Genomic DNA, 16,116 nt, shown 5'->3' on the forward strand with positions numbered 1-16,116 from the left:
TGCAGACAGGATTGAGTGATTATGTATCTGCAGGGTCTCCACTGTCTCTTACTCTGACAATATTGAGTGAGTGTATATCTGCAGGGTCTTCACTGTATCTTGCTCTGACAATGTTAAGTGAGTGTATATCTGCAGAGTCTCCGCCGTCTCTTACTCTGACAATAATGAGTGCTTGTATATCTGCAGGGTCACCACTGTCTCTTATTCTGACAATGTTGAGTGCTTGTATATTTGCAGGGTCTTCACTGTCTCTTACTCTGACAATGTTGAGTGCTTGTATATCTACAGGGTCTTCACTGTCTCTTACTCTGACAATGTTTAGTGATTGTGTATATCTGCAGGGTCTTCACTGTCTCTTACTCTGACAATATTGAGTGAGTGTATATCTGCGGGGTCTTCACTGTCTCTTACTCTGACAATGCAGAGTGAGTGTATATCTACAGGGTTTTCACTGTCTCTTACTCTGACAATGTTTAGTGATTGTGTATATCTGCATGGGCTCCACTGTCTCTTACTCTGACAATGTTGAGTGCTTGTATATCTACAGGGTCTTCACTGTCTCTTACTCTGACAATGTTTAGTGATTGTGTATATCTGCAGGGTCTTCACTGTCTCTTACTCTGACAATATTGAGTGAGTGTATATCTGCGGGGTCTTCACTGTCTTTTACTCTGACAATGCAGAGTGAGTGTATATCTACAGGGTCTTCACTGTCTCTTACTCTGACAATGTTTAGTGATTGTCTATATCTGCAGGGTCCCCACTGTCTCTTACTCTGACAATATTGAGTGAGTGTATATCTACAGGGTCTTCACTGTCTCTTACTCTGACAATGTTTAGTGATTGTGTATATCTGCAGGGGCTCCACTATCTCTTACTCTGACAATGTTGAGTGCTTGTATATCTACAGGGTCTTCACTGTCTCTTACTCTGACAATGTGGAGTGCTTGTATATCTACATGGTCTTCACTGTCTCTTACTCTGACAATGTGGAGTGCTTGTATATCTACAGGGTCTTCACTGTCTCTTACTCTGACAATGTGGAGTGCTTGTTTATCTGCAGGGTCTCCACTGTCTCTTATTCTGACAATGTTGAACACTTGTATATCTGCAGGGTCCCCACTGTCTCTTACTCTGACAATGTTGAGTGATTGTGTATCTGCAGGGTCTCCACTGTCTCTTACTCTGACAATGCTGAGTGAGTGTATATCTGCAGGGTCTCCACTCTCTCATACTCTGACACTGTTAAGTGAGTGTATATTTGCAGGGTCTTCACTGTCTCTTACTCTGACAATGTTGAGTGATTGTATATCTGCAGGGTCTCCACTGTCTCTTACTCTGACAATGTTGAGTGCTTGTTTATCTGCAGGGTCTTCACTGTCTCTTACTCTGACAATGTGGAGTGCTTGTATATCTGCAGGGTCTCCACTGTCTCTTACTCTGACAATGTTGAGTGATTGTATATCTGCAGGGTATCCACTGTCTCTTACTCTGACAATGTTAAGTGCATGTATATCTGCAGGGTCTCCATTGTCTCTTAATCTGACAATGTTGAGTGAGTGTATATCTGCAGGGGCTCCACTGTCTCTTACTCTGACAATGTTGAGTGCTTGTATATCTACAGGGTCTCCACTGTCTCTTACTCTGACAATGTTGAGTGCTTGTTTATCTGCAGGGTATTCACTGTCTCTTACTCTGACAATGTGGAGTGCTTGTTTATCTGCAGGGTCTCCACTGTCTCTTACTCTGACAATGCTGAGTGAGTGTATATCTGCAGGGTCTCCACTGTCTCTTACTCTGACACTGTTAAGTGAGTGTATATTTGCAGGGTCTTCACTGTCTCTTACTCTGACAATGTTGAGTGATTGTATATCTGCAGGGTCTCCACTGTCTCTTACTCTGACAATGTTGAGTGCCTGTATATCTGCAAGGGTCTCCACTGTCCCCATCTCTGACAATGTTGAGTGCTTGTATATCTGCAGGGTCTCCAATGTCTCTTACTCTGACAATGTTGAGTGCTTGTATATCTGCAGGGTCTCCACTGTCTCTTACTCTGACAATGCTGAGTGAGTGTATATCTGCAGGGTCTCCACTGTCTCTTACTCTGACAATATTGAGTGAGTGTATATCTGCAGGGTCTCCACTTTCGCTTACTCTGACAATGTTGAGTGCCTGTATATCTGCAAGGGTCTCCACTGTCCCCATCTCTGACAATGTTGAGTGCTTGTATATCTGCAGGGTCTCCACTGTCTCTTACTCTGACAATGTTGAGTGCTTGTATATCTGCAGGGTCTCCACTGTCTCTTACTCTGACAATGCTGAGTGAGTGTATATCTGCAGGGTCTCCACTGTCTCTTACTCTGACAATATTGAGTGAGAGTATATCTGCAAGGTCTTCACTGTCTCTTACTCTGACAATGTTGAGTGCTTGTATATCTACAGGGTCTTCACTGTCTCTTTGACAATGTTGAACGATTGTATATCTGCAGGATCTCTACTGTCTCTTATTCTGACAATGTTGAGTGATTGTATATCTACAGGGTCTCCACTGTCTCTTACTCTGACAATATTGAGTGATTGTGTATCTGCAGGGTCTCCACTGTCTCTTACTCTGACAATGTTGAGTGATCGTGTATCTGCAGGGTCTCTACACTGATAGTGTTGAGTGGTTTTATATCTTCAGGTCATTCACTGACTGTCACACTGAAAGGAATAAGTGATTATATGTTTGCTTGACATTTCTTGACTCTCACACCAACAGTAAGGAATGATTATAGATCTAGAAGGTCTCCACTGATTCTTGCACTGACAGACATCAATGGTTAAAGACTTGACTGGGCCACATAGTTTCACACCGGCTGTAATAACCAATTTTTGTTTCTGATGAATCTTTTCTGATTATCACATGAAAGTTATTGAGCGCAGTTTGATCTGTTACGTCTCTACTGATTCTCACACTGACAGTACTGAGCGATTATTGAAACCATATTTAGAACTGTCTAAATCACCATGCTCACCACAGGAAACCAGATTGCAGGTTTGAATAGGCACAATGAAAAGAGATAAGACTAATCCACGTGTGTTTTTTTGTATTTTAGCCTGATCTCCGATGAAGTCATGGCAGCCGAAGTTTATTCTGTCATTAATTTAGCTGCACTTGGCCGGCCCCTTCACCTAGGGATGCTGTATGACTGCCGCAATGATGCCATGATTCCAGGTAAAGGACACCATTTGGGTTTAAGCAAATGGGGTTCAATCCTTAAGGGTGGAGGAGAAAGAGAGAGAGTCATTCTCTATCATATTATTTCTTTTCCCACTCTCTAGTCCTCTTTCTTTGTTCTAACCAAACAAAATGAAAATACGTAAATCCACAAATTCAAATTGATATCTTAATTTGGCTAACAACATTAATTTATTTACAAGTTTTCATGGTGATTCAGACACGTTTTGACAGGCTCCAAATAAAGGTGCTTGAGTAATGAGAATATCTTGCAAGCAGATGTCCTTACCTTCAGGTATAGCCAGGTTGATTTACATGTGCACCCATTACTCTCACTGAGGCATAGCTTGATGTTCACATCTACAGATACACGCTTATTTGGAAATAAACACTAGTCTCGAACAGCAATGTGGGGTGGGCACCCACTCATTAAGAAATCATCAATGTGGGGTGGGCACCCTTAAAGTTAAAGGTGGGCTCCCGCTTAGTCACGCAATGCAGGGGAATCCCCACACAAGAAATTCCTCAGCACCCACGATGCAGCCCAGCACTGCAGATACCAGTTCTTCCCAGTAGCACAAAGCAAAGTGCTCTTCAGAAAAAGTAAAGTGCTCACGAGGCGCTTGAGTCCAAAGTCCAGGGGGAAAAGCTAGGCCCAGGCAGGCCAGCTCACATGGCCCTACAGGAGGGAGGCAGTCCCTCATGGTGGTTCCCCCTGAGGCCCTGCAGCAGCAAGCCCCCCAAGCACAGGAGCAACAACCCTTTCATGGGGTCACAATTTAATTGACACATTCCTTTGTCTGCCCTGGCACAGGGCTTGGGGAAACCAGCCAACACTGGTTCAAGGGGGAATTGGAGCACTTTGTTTACCATGCTCCTCTTTCCCTTTGTTATGTGGGGGCTCAACATCAGACACATCACAGGGGGGCAGAGTCAGCATTCACGAGGGCAGGCACAATCCTATTCAAGGTCAGTGGACTGCTCATCTTACTACTCCAAATGCAGATGTCCCATTCAGCCTAGCGCAGACTCACCCTGTCCCTCCTGGAGCCACACACACCACACCAGCCCCTGGCACTCAAAAGCCAGACATACAATTCACATTGGGCAGGCAGACACATAGCACACAGAAATGCCAACTTCTAAAAGTGGCATTTCTAGAATTAGTTATAATAAATCTGCGCACACCATTGCGTAGCATATATTATCACTATTCCAAATATACCAATAGATCATGCTGCTCCTCTCATATCAGGAATTACAACTGAAATACTTATCAGGAAATCCCCAATGCTTTCTTATGGGAGGGCAGCCCCACAGTAGTGAGAAACCAAAATGGATGTTTGTCACTACCAGGAAATATTACACACTTAAGGTATATTTCCTATCTTTTAGCTGCAATGCACCCTGCCCATAGGGCTAGCTAGGGCCTACCTTAGGGGTGACTGACATACAGTAAAAGGGGGGTCACAGACATGGCATACACTTTAGGTGCCACATCTCAGCAGCAGTGACATTGCATGCACAGTCCCTTCAATAGCAGAGGCCTGAGGTAAGTTTGAAAGGCTACTTTGGTGGGTTGCGCAATCTGCGCTGCAAGCCCACCAGTAGCATTTAATTTACCAGCCCAGGGTATTTGAGATACCACTTTAAAATCCTGTTGGAGTAAAAGCACTTCCCAGCAGGGGGGCAGACTTCTGGGTTGATAGCGACCAGCCTGGTACACCGACCAAAGCAAAGGGAGACTACCGCAACTTGGGGGCAACCTCTAAGGATGCCATTCAGGTACATGCCAGCTCGCCCTCAAAACAAGAATCATGTCTGGGGTGAAAAAGTACAGTGCTTAATACCAAACTCAACAGAATTTGGTGGTACGATAATGGAGCTGGTTAACTCAGGGTTGCCCGGTAGCCTTCATTGAAAGATCACAGTAGGGACATGTGTGCCCACACCATAAATATGAAGCATCATGCCTTTTGGGCTGGAAGAGGCCTACTTTATATGTAGTTTTCCTATATTGAGGCAGTGGAGTGACCCTGACACATGGTGTATGTAGGTTCAATCTTGAGCAGGGAAGCTGCTCATTCAGGCTGCCATAGCAGACCTGCTGACTTCTTTTACTTTGGTCTCCCAGGGTGGCACAAATAGTACTGAAGTGCTGGCGATCCCTTAAAGACCCTGGTCATGGGTACCACTGGTACCATCTAGTAGGGATCTACAAGTGGGGTTAAAGCATCTTGCAATTAGGTGCACCAATTCACATTACCTCTTGAGGCAAAGAGCCCTTAGCAGGCTCCAGTGCACTTTCAGATCAATTAACACAGCATCTAGGCAAAAAGTGGGCTTTGGGAGTTGGCCTAATGGCTAGGGCGCTCGACCTCGGACATGGGGATCAGGGTTCGAGTCTCGGTAACGACGCCAAAATCGCCTGTGATTCTGGGCAAATCACTTAAGCTCCCCGTGCCTAAAATGAATGTGCGTCCTGATGTAACGTAACTGGTGCTATGTAAAGCTCTCTGATACCCGATTCGGTTCGGGTCTAGTTCGCGCTATATAAAACTCTGCAAAAAAAACCAAAAAAACAAAGCGGGCACTTTGCTACAGAGGCGGTGTTAGCGCCTCAATAAAGGATGTTGCTGTAGTCCAGTTGTAAAAGAATTAAGGCCTGGAGTACAATGTTTTGGACTGAAAACAGGAACAAACAAATGATATTCCTCAGCCATTTCAGGACACCCAAACAGGTTGCGGCAACCTTAGCCATCTGTGGCTTCATGGATAGGTTCTCATCCAGCCAGAAGTCGAGGTTATACTTCTTGGAGGTTGACTTCATGACTGCATCCAAGGTTTCTGGTACTGTAGTTCCCACAACAAAGGGCTTCCTCCCAACACCTGTACCTCAGTCTTGTCACCATTGAGTTTGAGCATTAGAATATAGTAAGACTTAAGCTCTCCACTAAGTCTCCACAAACGAATCAATCAATCAATCATGGACATTTATATAGCGCACTACTTACCCGGAGGGTCTCAAGGCGCTTGGGGGGGGGGGTGCTGCTACTGCTCGAACAGCCAGGTCTTGAGCTTCTTCCTGAAGGAAAGGAGGTCTTGGGTCAGGCGCAGGTCGGTCGGGAGGGAGTTCCAGGTCTTGGCGGCCAGGTGGGAGAAGGACCTTCCTCCTGTTGTCGATCTTCGGATGCGGGGTACGGCGGCGAGGGCGTGACTGGCTGATCGGAGGTGGCGTTTGGGAGCGTAGAAGTTGATGCGGTTGTTGAGGTAGCTCGGGCCTTGGTCGTGTAGGGCTTTGTGTGCGTGGGTGAGGAGACGGAAGGTGATTCTCTTGTTGACGGGGAGCCAGTGCAGGTCTCTCAGATGTCCGGAGATGTGGCTGCGTCGGGGGATGTCGAGGATGAGTCTGGCTGAGGCGTTCTGGATCCGCTGGAGTCTCTTCTGGAGCTTGGCGGTGGTTCCGGCGTAGAGGGCGTTGCCGTAGTCCAGTCGGCTGGTGACGAGGGCCTGGGTGACCGTCTTCCTGGTCTCGGTGGGGATCCACCGGAAGATCTTTCGTAGCATGCGCAGGATGTTGAAGCATGACGAGGAGACGGCGTTGACTTGCCTGGTCATGGAGAGGGAGGAGTCCAGGATGAAGCCCAGGTTGCGTGCGTGGTCTGTCGGTGTGGGTGCGGAGCCCAGGGCGGGGGGCCACCAGGAGTCGTCCCAGGCGGAGGGCGAGGAGCCCAGGATGAGGACTTCCGTCTTGTCTGAGTTCAGTTTCAGGCGGCTGGTCGTCATCCATTCGGCTACAGCTTTCATCCCTTCGTGAAGGTTGGCTCTGGAAGCGGCGGGGTCGTTGGTCAGTGAGAGGATCAGCTGGGTGTCGTCGGCGTAGGAGATGATGTTCAGGTTGTGTTGGCGTGCGATGGGCGCGAGGGGGCTCATGTAGACGTTGAAGAGGGTGGGGCTCAGCGAGGATCCTTGAGGGACGCCGCAGATGACTTCGGTGGCCTCTGACTTGTACGGTGGTAGACAGACTCTCTGTGTTCTTCCGTCGAGGAAGGAGACGATCCATTCCAGTGCCTTCTCTTGAATTCCGACGTTGCTGAGGCGTTGCACTAGGGTGCGGTGGCAGACCGTGTCGAATGCGGCGGAGAGGTCTAGGAAGATGAGGGCCGCTGTTTCTCCGTTGTCCATCAGGGCTCGGATGTCATCGGTGGCAGCGATGAGGGCGGTCTCGGTGCTGTGGTTGGCTCGGAAGCCAGACTGTGAAGGGTCGAGGGATCCGTTCGTCTCGAGGAAGGCGGCCAGCTGTTTGTTGACGGTCTTCTCGATGACTTTGGCTGGAAACGGGAGGAGCGAGATGGGGCGGTAGTTCTTGAGTTCGGTGGGGTCCGCTGTTGGTTTCTTTAGTAGAGCGCTGAGTTCGGCGTGCTTCCAGCTCTCCGGGAAGGTGGCGGTGTCGAAGGAGGTGTTGATGATGTCCCGCAGGTGGGGTGCGATGACAGTGTCGGCCTTGTTGAAGACGTGGTGAGGGCAGGGGTCGGTCGGAGATCCGGAGTGGATGGAGTTCATCATGCGGACGATGTCATCGGTGCTGATCCGAGTCTAGGCGCGGAGGTTGGTGGTGGGTGGTGTTGCTGCGGTCGTTGTGTGCGATGGTTGACTGCTGAAGCTGTTGTGTATGTCCGCGATCTTGTTGTGGAAGTAGGAGGCGAGGGAGTTGCAGAGGTCTTGCGATGGGGTGATGTCGTTGTTTCCTGCGTTGGGGTTGGAGAGCTCTTTCACGATGTTGAAGAGTTCCTTGCAGTTGTGTGCGTTGTTGTCTAGTCGGTCCTTGAATGCAGTTTTCTTGGTGGCGCGGATCAGTTGGTGGTGCTTCCGGGTGGCCAGCTTGAGGGTGGTCATGTTGTCCGGTGTTGGTTCCCTTCTCCAGGCCTTTTCGAGGGCTCGGCAGTTCTTCTTGGAGCTCTTGAGTTCGTCGGTGAACCATGGGGCTCTCTTGCTGCCGGGTCTGCTGGGCGGGGTCCTCAGAGGGGCGAGTTCGTCCGCGCAGTTGCTGATCCACTTCGTGAGGTTGTCGGCGGCCTGGCTGGGGTTCGCTGAGCTGGCGGGAGGGTGCTGACTCAGGGAAGCGGCGAGCTGGTCGGCTGTAATCTTGTTCCAGCTTCTTCGGGCAACCTGTTGCTGGTGGTGGTGGGTCGTCGTTCTTCTGAAGGTGAAGTGGACGCAGCTGTGGTCCGTCCAGTGGAGTCCTGTGGCGTGGCTGAAGGCGATGTCTTTGCTTGATGAGAAGACGGCGTCGAGTGTGTGTCCGGCGAGGTGGGTGGGGGTGGTCACCAGTTGCTTGAGTCCCAGGTTTGCGAGGTTTTCCAGCACAGTGGTGGTGTTGCGGTCGTCGTTGTTCTCCAGGTGGAAGTTGAGGTCCCCGAGGAGGACGTAGTCGGCTGAGGGGAGGGCGAGCGGGCTGATGAAGTCGGCGATGTCCTCGCTGAATTGTGTGCGTGGTCCCGGGGGTCTGTAGATGAGGGTGCCTCTGAGGGTGGTCTTGGGGTTGACGTGGATCTGGAAGTGCAGGTGTTCAGCGGGTGCGATGGTGTCGTCGGTGTTGGTCGTGATGCGGATGGTGTTCCTGTGGATGATGGCGATGCCTCCTCCTGTGTTGTTGACGCGGTCTCTCCGGATGATCTTGTAGCCGTCCGGGATGGCGATGGCGATGTCGGGTGCTGAGGAGGCGTTCATCCAGGTTTCCGTGAGGAAGGCGACGTCTGGGTCTGTGGTGTCGAGCAGGTTCCAGAGCTCGACGGCGTGTCTGTGGACGGAGCGGGTGTTGAGCAGGATGCACTTCAGGTGGCTGCTGCTTGAGTTCGGCTTGGTGGGTGCTGGTGCAGTGCAGGTCCGGGTGCAGGAGAACTTGCAGGACTGGCAGATGAAGGGTCCGTGGGTGCGTCTCGGGGTGGCTCGGTAGCATCCAGGGGTTCGGCCGGCGTTGAGTGCGTTGAGGGTGGCGGCGTCGTATGTCCGTCGGGTCGTCTTCTGTCGGTGGGGGCCAGGGGTCCTGGCACTGGGCGCGGTCCAGGCGCGGACGGGCGCAGACGGGCTTACCTTTGGCGCACCTTCGGCGCTCAATCGGTGCTCCCGCTGCGCGCGTCCGCTGCGCGGTCGCTGAGGGGGCGTCATAAGAGGGGAGCAGGGAGGGCGGGTCCGCCGGGAGGCGGGAAGGGGTTAACCAATCGTGTGGCGGGGGGGCGGGGGCCGCAGGCAGGAGGCGCGGGAACGGGTCCGGCAGAGCGGGCGGCCCAGCGGCGGCTGGGGCGCTGCTGGCGGCGTCGGCGAAGGCTCTCGGCAGGTAAGCAGGGCAGCAGTGGCAGGCGTAGAGGAGCAGGGGGGCGACCAGGCCAGAGGCGCAGTGGTCGCTCCCTAGAGGCAGGCGAGGTCCCCTTAAGAGGGGAGCAGGGAGGGCGGGTCCGCCGGGAGGCGGGAAGGGGTTAACCAATCGTGTGGCAGGGGGGGCGGGGGCCGCAGGCAGGAGGCGCGGGAACGGGTCCGGCAGAGCGGGCGGCCCAGCGGCGGCTGGGGCGCTGCTGGCGGCGTCGGCGAAGGCTCTCGGCAGGTAAGCAGGGCAGCAGTGGCAGGCGTAGAGGAGCAGGGGGGCGACCAGGCCAGAGACGAAGGAACATAGATGTTAAATAACATTGTACTTAGGGCTGATTGTTGAGATGTTCCAGAGATAAGGGCATACGATTTCACAAACGCATTGATCAAGAAAATGTGGAAAGTACATTGTTGTAAAAAAAAAAGTTATGCAGTACAAGGCTGTCTCTTGAAGGACAAAGTTAGTCAGTCTCTCTAACAGAGTGTCATGTGACACAGTATTGACGGCCACGCTGAGATTTAATACAATCATTGAGGCAGTCTCCTTATCAAGGAGCCGCATAAGGTATTCTATGATTCCTAGACAATTGGATTTCATATTGTGCCCTGCTCTGAAACCTGATTGAGACAATCTTAAAAAAATAATTGAAAAGTTGTATGTTAACGTGTTTCCCCAACATTTTCAATTGAATGGGCAGCATGGAATTTGATCTATAATGTGACCAATTGGTGGTCCAGATTAAGTTTCTTCAGAGGAGGCAGGACCTTGAATGTTTCCATGCCTGTGAAATATGACCCTTCTGTAACACCAAACTGAGGTCCACGTTTTAGATGTTATGCTTGGTAGGGGAGAAGGGATCTCATAAAGAGCCTGATTTTATTGATTGGAGTTGGTACAGAAATGGAGGAGAGTCCAGCATGGCCCATGAATTCAATTTCTGGCAGGCCTGTGTATCAACTGAGGTATATGAGTCCTTGGTGATAGGAGGTGCCCCTATTCTGGAGCCAAGCACATCATCTGTCACCTGGGATGCTTCAATCCAACCAGCCATTAGGGAATGCTGAATGTCCATTGCCTTTTTGACAAAGAAGTGTGCCAGATACTTGTAATTGGGACAATGCCAGTGGCAGAGATACATTGCGTGGGTCAGGGTGTTCCTTAACTACTGGCCTCAGCACCTCTAGAGCGTCCATGGTAGTTTTTTAGTGCCATTTTGTATTTAGGCTTTTTACCTCATCATAGAAAAGACTCCAGACCTCTGCAGGCCCTTGAAATTGTTTTTGCTGCCCTTAGAGCCTCTGCAAACCTAGGGGCGGGGCAGTGAAGGCTGGCAAAAAGCCTACGTTTGACTAGCAGGGCGGCGTCCAGAGAGCCCTGCATCATATTCCTCAGCTGGATGTTGATCCTAGCCTGAGATCTGTCCCCCACTGTGAAGGGGGCTTGAGAAATATGGATAGAAAATGGTACTGCAAGATGGTCCGACCAAAGTAGTGGCAGCAAGTGGTCAGTGTCTAAATGTTTTAGATTTGAATCTAAAAGATGACACGCTTTGTGAGTAGGGCTAAACTTAATATTGTCTAGATGTGTATTTAAATCTCCTTACAAAACGAAACTAGAGCTTCTAGGAATGTGTGGTGCAAGTATGTCTTGGGAGAAATGTACACCAGTTCCTGGCATATCCATAGGGGCGCTGAATTAATGTGCCAGATAATTTCAGGTTGCGTGTGAGGTCAGTGGAGAAGAACACAGCCTCACAAGGCTGGGTCAGTAGATACTGGATTATGCATTTTTAAATGTCCGCTCACTGACCTGCCCTCTGTTTTTGGCTCGAGGAACTGCTCCCCTGGAACTGCTCCCCTGTTTACGCATCTCACCGCATTCCCTGTGGCTGAGGTCGGCTGGTGGGAGCGTTACTGCATTCGGCGGTAATCCACCTCGCTCTCAGCGCGACCCGCCCAGGTTGTAGTGCAAAGGTTGTGCCCTGGAAAAGCCTACCGGGGGACTGCGAGGCCCAGAAACCACCGCTCCTTGCAGCAGGCGCCTCTTCCCCCGGCGGCCACGCCCCTATTTCCTCCTTTATAATTAGCCAGTCTCCAAGCGCCGCGGGTCGCGCGCGGGTCGCAGCCCGGGGGCGAAGACCGGGCAAAGACCGGGCCGTTTAAGGCCGTTAGAGGCTGGTAGAGACTGGACTGGGCAACCCCTCTGACATCTGTATCCGGACTTCCCCCATTATTCCACAAGCGAATCCAACAAGGACAATAATGGTTCTTACGAGGGGAACTAAAACCAAAACCAAAGCCCCCAGCTCCGTGGGTAAATTGCTTGGCCCTATGGACGACTTCCTAGCGAAGGCCAACACACTTATAGATGAAAGCATCTTAATGATAGAAGAAAGGGTCTCCTTAGATCTGGCATTCGCCAAAAGATCCTCATTAGGTATCTTGGCGGAAGCCAGATCCCCGGCACTGGGAGCCCCAAATGCTGTGATAGTGCCAACACGTGAGAGACGCAGCTTGCCAAATACTGTCGATCTGTCAGTATCCCAGTTTGCGGACTCTCAGCTCAGCTCTGACTTAGAAAAAACCCCAGAATTGCTTCCGACAACACCTTCACAAATCACCTCCACAGACAAAAGAATAGAAAGGGGCAGGAGGGAGGGAGCAATTAGTAAGAAAAGGGCGCCCATAAATCCCTTTACACCGGAAAGTCTGATGCTACCATCTAGCACTCCGCAAAACCATGGTGATAGGTCAGTACAAATAGAGATTCTAGCGTCAGCCCATCAGACAGAGAAGGAACCAGCCCCCCCGAAAGCCTCGGACCGTCACTCCAGTGAACAAGCCCAAGTGGACTTGAAGGTTACGGAGGCTCAGGAACTAACCCTCACCAGCATAGCTGATATAGTTAAACAGGCAATACAACCCTTAGAACATCGATTACTAACTATAGAGTCACAAATCTCCAAACTCCTAAAAAACCAACAGCTAATTCTCCCATCATGCCCACAAAAAATAGGAGAAAATAATATTAAAAATCCAACCTCTACTAATATAGCTAGTGCTAATCCATCTTTGCCCAATCCACAACAAAAGACTCTCCGGATAATTACACCAAATGCCCCCATTAACAAAAACACGTTAAATCCAACCAAAATAGCAAACACTGCAATAGCCTTGCCTACCACCAATAACTCACTGCAGACAATCACTCCAACCTCCCCACGAGTGGCATCCACAATTGCCGCCACCCCGGCAGCACCAAGTAGCTCCGCCAATAAAACTTCAGTCGAGATTGCAAACAAACCAACAACAAAAACTTCCTTACCTCCACCCCCACCACCAAAAACCCCTTCGGACAGACCCAAGAGAAATGCCGCCAGGAATCCTGGTCCCCCAAGACCCCCAGCAGATTTCCCTCCTGAGGCCTCGCCCTATGTGGTGGTTATGGCTGGAGTACCTGAACTAACAGACCTTACCTCAGAACCGAGCTGGTCCTTAATAAATAAGGCCCAGCACTGGCTCCAGACCAACCGCCCGATTCCATCTTCCTGGCGCGGAAGAATTAGATCCGCTGTCAGGGTGCCGTGGGTGGGCAGCACGAGAAAAACCATTTCCGGGGATTGCATTACAATTACATTCGAGGACCCACGAATAGCACACTATGTCTGCGCATGGGAAGATATCACCCCAAATGGAGGAATTAAGATCAAGCCACTTTCCTTCTTTTATCCTTTTAGGCAGGCGGGTGGCTTTATACAGGAGCAGGAGCCTCCCTGGTCTGCCCCATTCCCCAGGCAGGACGACTTATCAATTCCCAGTTACCACGGCCCCCCTAACTTATATGAGCCAGATTATCCCTGGCACATAGTAAGACAACGCCATCAGGGTGGACGATGGGACGACAGAAGGCCCTATACTCAACGGCCCCCTCACAGAGACCAATCTCGGTGGGACCCATGGTACAACATCCCGCTACACAATAGATACAGTGGCCTAGAAATGGTCGACTGACCATCAATAGAAACTTCTTTAAGTGAGCTTCATGCATCTCCCTCTCCACAACCTCTCATAACCTCTCCAGTTCCCAGAAATAATGAACTTACAATCCCAATAAAAGAATCTAATGATGACTCCTCAATAATCACACTACTTTCTTGGAACACCGCAGGCCTCCGAAATAAAATCGAGGATGGTTCCGCGCAGGAGTTCCTAAATTCATACCAAGTAATTTGTCTCCAGGAGACATGGTCCGTAGATGAACTACACCTACAAGGTTACAAAACCTATTCTGTTCCAGCACTAACCAGCCCAATGGGCAGACCAAAAGGTGGGCTATCAACTTATATCTCAAATACTCTACCTCTTAATAAAGTGGCCACACTTTCCCAGGATCCTAATCATCAAATCCTTTCACTAACCCTTGCAAATAAAGAAATAATTATTCTGACTAATATTTATAATAACCTATCGGAAGAAAACTTCATAATTCTTCTTACCACCCTATGTGACAAATTAAAACAGATTCATCACCGGAGATCCGTAAATAAGGCAACCCATCTAATCTGGGGCGGAGACTTCAATCTCCACCCCTGCACAGCCTCCAACCCACTGTGCTGCGGGATAGTGGACGAATTTAACGCCCCAGTAGCGCATTTTGCCCACAATAAACTAGGAAATCTTACTAACACAGTCCTATCGGACTTGGATCTCCACATCGTAAACCACCAGGAGGCAGACCCAAATAAATTTACTCCGACATACGTGGGAAGAGGGCATCAAACCACAGTAGACTTCATATTCCTCTCTCCAAGTCTCATGAATAAAGTTAAAGATTTTAGGGTCATTGTCACTCCCCTCAGTGATCATTCCGCTTTAACAATAAAAATAACTATGCCATCCAACTCCTCTCATAAGTTGGAGATGGCGACCACTCTCACACAAAACAAGATCCAGGTTGGTAAACACAATGGCTTCACAATCAAGTGGGCAAAAATTAATCCATCTGAGATACTGAAAAAATTAATAACTCGGACCTACCCTAATATTGTGAAGTGCCTGGACCTTGCATCAAGTCATAAGGAAGTCCTGACAAACTTTAAATTAATTTTGGACTCTATAAAGGACCTACTTACCTCAAAACCTAACCGAAATCGTTCGACAAAACCGAAATGGTTCAACCATAATTGCACTGCTGCTTTAACAAAACTAAAATCCGCACTTCAAAAGAAACCGCAGGATGCAGCCCAGATCCAACTTTTGAGGCGCCAATACATAGGGGAAAGAAAGCTGAGAACTGCCCAACTCAAGCAAAAACTATGGGAAGATCTTCATAAAGGTGCAGTCTTAAAAAACAGCGAGCTTTTCTGGCGTACAGTCAGAACCCCTTATCTTACTCCTAAAGGCACCCCAAAAATAGAAGTTGCAATTGACGAACACACATGGGTCTCCCACTTCGAAGAGATCTTTAAAAACACATCATTAACAGAACCTTTGTCTCCAAAGCCCCATTATCCCATTTTGGTTCCTTTTGATATTCCAGATCTCATGGACGCACTCCAGAGTAGTAAATCAGGCAAGGCACCAGGACCGGACGGGGTCCCAGTGGACTTCTTTAAAAACAACCTAGACCTCTGGGCCCCCATCCTAACTAGAGTTTGCACAGCGGCAGTGAATGAGGGAATCCTGACCTCCTGGACTAAATCAATAATGGTCCCCATCTTTAAAAAGGGGGACCGTCAAGATGCAAAATGCTACCGGCCCATATCACTGCTGGATTCGCTCGGGAAAGTAGTGGGGAGAGTGATCCTAGAGCGTCTCCAGCAGTGGAGCGAGAACCGGGGCATAATCTCCGATATTCAATTCGGCTTCCGCGAGGGCTTTGGCACTCTAGAGCAAGCCCTAAATCTCACCTTAATAATGGGTAAATACACCCAGGCTACCCCCACTAAGATATATATGGTCTTTGTCGACCTATCCGCAGCCTTTGATTGCGTTTCGCACGCAAAGCTGTGGAAGGTCCTAGCTCAACTGGGAATAGATCTACCCCTTTTAGACCTTCTAAGAGAGCTCTACACCGGAGCAACAGCCAGAGTGCGTTTTGGTGTAAACGGAGAGCTGACGTCGCCGTTTGGGGTAGGGCGTGGGGTCAGGCAGGGATGTGTCCTGGCCCCCATCCTCTTCTCACTCTACACTAACGGCTTGGAGGGGGAGATGTTGAGGGGGATGAAACACTGAAACATGGATGAACACATCATCAGCACCCGACATCGCCATAGCCATACCGGACGCTTACAAGATCATCCGAAAAGACCGCACCAACCAAACAGGAGGAGGCATCGCCATCATCCACAGGAACACCATCAAAATCACGACCAGCACCGACGATAACCTCGCTACCGCCGAACACCTTCACTTCCAGATCCACACCGACCCCAGGACCACACTTAGAGGCACCCTCATCTACAGGCCCCCAGGAACCCGCACTAAATTCAGCGATGACATCACTGACTTCATCAGCCCACATGCCCTCGCCT

At 49.8% G+C, this 16,116-nt stretch overlaps 1 pseudogene across 1 annotated transcript in view; it reads left to right on the forward strand.

The window, feature by feature from the left end:
* Positions 1 to 16,116, forward strand: part of LOC144828303 (verrucotoxin subunit beta-like) — a 112,548-nt pseudogene that overhangs the window by 3,728 nt on the left and 92,704 nt on the right. Inside the window, exon 2 of the transcript XR_013610421.1 lies at positions 3,099 to 3,217. The product of XR_013610421.1 is annotated as a verrucotoxin subunit beta-like (transcript). The remainder of the gene's footprint in view (positions 1 to 3,098; positions 3,218 to 16,116) is intronic.

Source organism: Lissotriton helveticus, chromosome 4_1 (assembly GCF_964261635.1).
Source record: "Lissotriton helveticus chromosome 4_1, aLisHel1.1, whole genome shotgun sequence".
In the NCBI taxonomy this organism is placed as follows: domain Eukaryota; kingdom Metazoa; phylum Chordata; class Amphibia; order Caudata; family Salamandridae; genus Lissotriton; species Lissotriton helveticus.